A 6484-nucleotide genomic window follows, 5' to 3' on the forward strand; every position below is an offset into this window, starting at 1 on the left:
GTCAGACAGACATGCTAGGCAAGTGTTCCACCACTGAGCATGTCCAGCCCACATGATGGTGTTTTGTTTTGTTGGGTCTTACTAGCTCTGGCTGACCTGGAGCCCACTATAAAGACAAAGCAAGCCTCCAACTCACAGAGATCCATCTACTTCTGCATCCAAAGTGAAATTAAAATTGTATATCACTACACTGTTTTTTCTTTATATATATGGTGTGTGCAGGTTCATATGCCCATGTGAAAGCCAGAGGTTAATATAAGGTGTCTTTCTTTATGGTGTTCCACCGTGTGTGTGTGTGTGTGTGTGTGTGTGTGTGTGTGTACAGGTACATACGTGTGTGACATGGAGAATGGAAGTCAGAGAATATCCTTTGACAGCTGGCTTCCTTCATCATGTGGAACCCAGGGATCAAACTCAGGTCAGCAGGCTGAGAAGTACGGCAAGCACCCACCACTGTACTCACCAGCCCTATCCCTCCTCTCAGCTTGGTTGGGGGTCTTGAGAAAGGGGTGTTTGGGAGCAGCAAAAGACTGACTAGAAGTGAAATCTTTGGTGCAAGCTGGCAGCCTTGTAGTCTGCTCCAGACGGCTCCCTTAAGCAGCTCTCTGTAGATAACTCCTCTGTAGTCTGCTTGAGAGAGATCTTTCCTGAAACACCTCTCTCTTGCCAGAAAAAACTCTAAAAGCTCTCTGGGTAGCTCATGGGTTTTCTGACCAAAATCAGAAAAGCTACTCTGAAAAAAGTTCTTGGGTTTTCTAGAAAAGATTCTAAAAGAGCTGTGTTAGCTCTCTAAGTAATTCTTGGGATTTCCAACCAGGGTCAGAAATCCAGTTATAAAAAATTCTATGAAAAATTCTAAAAGAGTTGTGTTCGCCCTTCATGGATTTTCTGACCCAAATCAGAAATCCTGTTTGGTTTTTTTTTTTTTTTTTTTTTGGTTTTTCGAGACAGAGTTTCTCTGTATAGCCCTGGCTGTCCTGGAACTCACTCTGTAGACCAGGCTGGCCTCGAACTCAGAGATCCACCTGCCTCTGCCTCCCGAGTGCTGGGATTAAAGGCATGCACCACCACGCCCGGCTTGTTTTTTTTTTTTTTTTTTAATCTTAAAGAGAAATATGTTCATTCTCCAGAGATTTTCAAACAGCTCAGCTCTTGATAGAAAACATTCTGAAAAAAGAACTGCTATCAATCTCTGCTACCTCCCATCATGCTGACCAAAAGTCCAGTCTTTTATTTGCATATCAATTCAGTCATTTACTCCAGGTTCCCTCTAGATTATCCCAACATGACCTTAGCCCCTTGACTCTTAAAAATACAAATGAGGGAGCTGGAGAGATGGATCAGCAGTTAAGAGCACTGACTGCTCTTCTGAACATCCTGAGTTCAAATCCCAGCAACTACATGGTGGCTCACAACCATCCATAATGAGATCTTGCTCCCTCTTCTGGTGTGTCTGAAGACAGCTACAGTGTACTTACATATAATAAATAAATCTTTAAAAAAAAAAAAACAAGACAAGACAGGACAAATGAATTCAGAGAACTGTCTTTGTAAGCACAGACAATAACCTACCTGGGTGGGATCCCATCCTGAGATTACCATTCCAACCATGCCTGAACCTAAATTCAATCTGTCACAGGCTGACCTTGAACTCAGGAATCTGCCTGCCTTTGTATCTTTCTGACAAAATGTCTCACAGTTCAGCTGCCTCTCATCCTTTAGATCTGTGAAGCTCCTTAAACAATTTATATTGCATCCTTCTCTCCCAGACTCATGTTGTCTCTGATTATCATGAAGTAGTTAACTTTGGCTGGCAGAGAGTACCCTTCCCGATAACCTTGACAGGGAGAATATTTCCCAAAGGAGAAACATGAAGTAAAACATATATCTTTTAATACAAACAAGCCTCATGCCCGGCAACTGTCAACACTTGTGAAGGCCCATGCCCTGCTGGCTCTGTTCCAGAGGCAGGAAACCATGTCACACCATCCCTTCCACATGGCCAAGCAGGACTCGGTAGGGTACTTAATAAGTTCTAGGCCATCCTAGGCTATAAAAAGCCAAGACCTTGTCTATAAATAAATAAAATGGCCAAGTATGGTGGCAAGCTCCTTTATTTCCAACATTCAGAAGGCAGAGACAGTGGGATCCTTGTGAATTCCAGGACAGCCTCATCTATACTATGAGTTCTAGACTGTCTGGGGCTACACAGTAAGATCTTGTCTGAAAGGCTGGACAGTGGTGGCACAGGTCTTTAAAGACAGAAGGAGGCAGATCTCTGAGTTCAAGGCTAGAGACTACAGAGCTAGAGACCCTGTCTTGAAAAACAAACAAACAAACAAAAAATTAAACAACAATAATCTTGTCTGAAAACAACAACAGAATTTGGAGCATGAAGCTAAAGTTGATATGTAGTCAGTGAAACAAATTAGGAAGTCCAAAAATATAACCAATGTACATGGAAATAACATGATCAAGATAGAATATCAACCAGGCATAGTAATCTCAGCACTCAGGATGCAGAGGCAGGCCGATCTCTTGAGTTTGAGGGCAACCTAGTCTACAAGGCCAGTCCAAGACAGCTGGGGATGTTATCCAGAGAAACCTTGTCTTGAAAACAAAAACAAAATAAAACAAATAAAAAGATAGAATATCGGATCAATAAAGAAAAGGAGGGGCTGGTGAGATGGCTCAGTGGGTAAGAGCACCCGACTGCTCTTCCAAAGGTCAGGAGTTCAAATCCCAGCAACCACATGGTGGCTCATAACCATCCGTAATGAGATCTGACTCTCTCTTCTGGAGTGTCTGAGGACAGCTACAGTGTACTTACATATAATAAATAAATAAATAAATCTTAAAAAAAAAGAAAAAAGAAAAAAAGAAAAGGAAAGGGTGAAATTGTATTGGGTGTCACAGTACGAAGTTAACTACCTAGAAATTTTTGATATGAATCTATACAACATACTATTCAGCAAGATAAACTAAAATGTAAAGAAAAAAATGAAATAAAAATATTGGGAGAAATGTTTCATAATTTTAACATGAAGAAAGTACTTTTTTTAAAGATTTATTTATTTATTATTTATTATATGTAAAGTACACTGTAGCTGTCTTCAGACGCACCAGAAGAGGGCATCGGATCTCATTACGGGTGGTTGTGAGCCACCATGTGGTTGCTGGGATTTGAACTTCTGACCTTCGGAAGAGCAGTCGGGTGCTCTTACCCATTGAGCCATCTCACCAGCCCGAAAATACTTTTAAATACAAAATAAAACCTAATGCTATTCAAAGGGGGATGAAGAGACAGTTCATGGGTTAAGAGGTCATATTGCTACTGTGGAAGACCTAGTTCTCAGCACTCCTGTGAGGCAGCTCACAATGGAAGACCTAGTTCTCAGCACTCCTGTGAGGCAGCTCACAAATGCCTGTATCACCTGCTCCAGGGATCTGCCTCCTCAGGGGTCCAAGGGAACCCACATGTACTTGTGCATGTCTAAACACATATACAGAGTTAAAAATAAAATAAATCTTTAAAAAAAATGCCATAGAAGAAAAAAATTGATACATTTAGAAAGGTTGTAGGGTATCCACTAGAGATACAAAGGCAGGCAGATTCCTGAGTTCAAGGTCAGCCTGTGACAGATTGAATTTAGGTTCAGGCATGGTTGGAATGGTAATCTCAGGATGGGATCCCACCCAGGTAGGTTATTGTCTGTGCTTACAAAGACAGTTCTCTGAATTCATTTGTCCTGTCTTGTCTTGTTTTTTTTTTAAAGATTTACTTATTATATGTAAGTACACTGTAGCTGTCTTCAGACACACCAGGAGAGGGAGCAAGATCTCATTATGGATGGTTGTGAGCCACCATGTAGTTGCTGGGATTTGAACTCAGGACGTTCAGAAGAGCAGTCAGTGCTCTTAACTGCTGATCCATCTCTCCAGCTCCCTCATTTGTATTTTTAAGAGTCAAGGGGCTAAGGTCATGTTGGGATAATCATGGGTTTAAGCCAATAGGAAGTCTATATTATCTGGCTGGCATTATATTATACTGGGTATTTGGGATCCCAGTGTAGCCTCTGCTTTTCTCAGGGTGAACTTTTATTTCTTCCCCTTCCCTTTTCCCTATTGCTCTGGCCCCGCTCATTCCTGCCCATAGGTTTTTAATTTGTTTCTCATTGTGGATGGTTGTGAGCCACAATGTGGTTGCTGGGATTTGAACGCAGGCCCTCCAGAAGAGCAGTCAGTGCTCTTAACTGCTGCACCATCTCACCAGCCCCCTCAGGGTGAACTTTTTTGAGACAGGGTTTCTTGGTATAGCCTTGGCTGTCCTGGAACTCACTCTGTAGACCAGGCTGGCCTCGAACTCAGAAATCTGCCTGCCTCTGCCTCCTGAGTGCTGGGATTAAAGGTGTGCGCCACCACTGCCCTGCCAGGGTGAACTTTTAACCACAAGTCCGTGTTCTGGGTTGACATATTTCAGTTAACAAGAACAGTTAGCCAGAAGCAGAACTACAGAAGCTAAAAAGCAAAGTTAGTACATTTAACTTTGGACTTTAACGGATTTGATGGGTTTGGTCCATTTTGTAGTTGGGGTTGAAAGAAAATAAAACTTGAGACCTGTGATTCATGTAATATATGTCAAATAACCCAAAGAGTTGTTTGTGAGCTTTGAAACCTGGGGCTAAGAACATAGCAGAACAGGCCAGGACATGCCCAGGCAGGACCATCATTAAGACATTCCTGAGGCTGCTTGGCCATAAAGATAAAGAGAGATAAAGAGATTGACATGCAGCACCTCCCTATCTCCAGCCCTTCTGACCTAAGTTAAATGCTAACAGGCTGCGGATGTTTAAATGGACCAATCATCCAATCATGTGAAACCGCGCCAATTCCTCCCCCAGCCCCACCCCTTTTCTATAAAAACCCCTAGCTTCCAAGCCTTGTGGTCGAAACCACTGTCTCCTGTGTGAGATATGTTTCGACCCGGAGCTCCGCCATTAAACTACCTCGTGTTTTTACATCAAGATGGTCGTCTGCTCGTGATTCTTGGGTGCATGCCAAATCGGGAATTGAGTGGGGGTTTCCCCACTAGATTCTTTCAGGGTGATGAAGGTGGCGCTGTCTACATGGTGAGTTTTATCACCTGACTTTTATGGTACTTCCATCATGGAGTCAGTTGAACTAAGGTCCGGGGTCCTGCTACAGTGTATAGAAATAAAAGTCTACTGGACAAAGAGTAACATACAGGGAGGCAAAGAACAAATGACTGCATGCATACTTGCACTTCATATCCTAGAAAGATGGGGACTTTTCACATTTATATACAGAGCTTAATTCAATAAAAACAAAACCCAACAGGTATAATGTGCAGAAAATATGAATTGATAGAAACAGAAATAGAAGGGCTGGTGAGATGGTTCAGTAGGTAAAGCCCACACTGCGCCAGGCAACCTCAGTTCCAACCACTAGGACCTTCATGGTGGAAGAAGAGAACTGACTCCCACAAGCTGTCCTCTGACCCCCATATGTGTGTCATGGCATACATGCCTACACACATGTGTACATACAAGAAAATAATAGAAGGTAAATATGGTAGCACATGCTTACAGTCCTAACATTCAAGAGGCAAAGGCAGGAAGGTCATAAGTTCAAGGCCAACCTAGGATACAGATCCAGGTGTGTCTCAATAAACCAAAATTAAACACCAAGCATATTGTTACACAACTTTGACCCCAACACTCAGGAGACAGGAGGAGACAGAGGCAGGTGATCTCTTATTTCAAGGCCAGTCTGGTGTACAGAGCAAGTTCCAAGACACCCAGGACTACATAGAGAAACTCTTTTTCAGAAAATAAAAAGTGAGGGTGGGGGCTCAGGCCTGAAACTCCAACATATGGAAGGTTACAGCAGGAAGATCAGGAGCTCAAGGCCACCCTTAACTACAAGCCAAGTTCAAGGATGCTACATGAGACCATCGCAAACAAGAAATAAGAGAAAAACAAAGTTAGTGTTGTCTGCCCTAACCCCCAGGAAAACCAGAAGAACAAAAGTGGTTTGTGGGAGGCCAGTACTGTCAAGTACAGATAGAGGAGTTTGGTCCATGTGTGAAAGAAAACTTTTTTTTTTTATTAAGGTAGCTAGTTCTACAAGAGTCAGTATCCCTTGAACCTCCTCTTTCCCTTGTACCTATTAGCCAATCTCCTTTGAGCACAAAGTCTAACTCACCCTAACAGGATGAGATACTACTTAAGTTAGGGATAAAGACAGATGCCTGCTTTGGGGTCTAGCCACATCCTTTTTTACAAGAAGAAATCTTGTAACAGAGCCCCAGACCTTAGCACAATTCCATGATGGAAGCACCATGCAGGCTGTAAAACTCAGCACAGACAGCACCACCTGCCCAAACTAACACAGAGTTCTAATCCATCAAAGCCCACAGCTCTGGAAAAAGTCTCTAAATGTACTCACCTTGCTTTTAGCTTCT

This window comes from Mus musculus, chromosome 4 (genome assembly GCF_000001635.26).
Source record: "Mus musculus strain C57BL/6J chromosome 4, GRCm38.p6 C57BL/6J".
NCBI classification, from domain to species: Eukaryota; Metazoa; Chordata; class Mammalia; order Rodentia; family Muridae; genus Mus; species Mus musculus.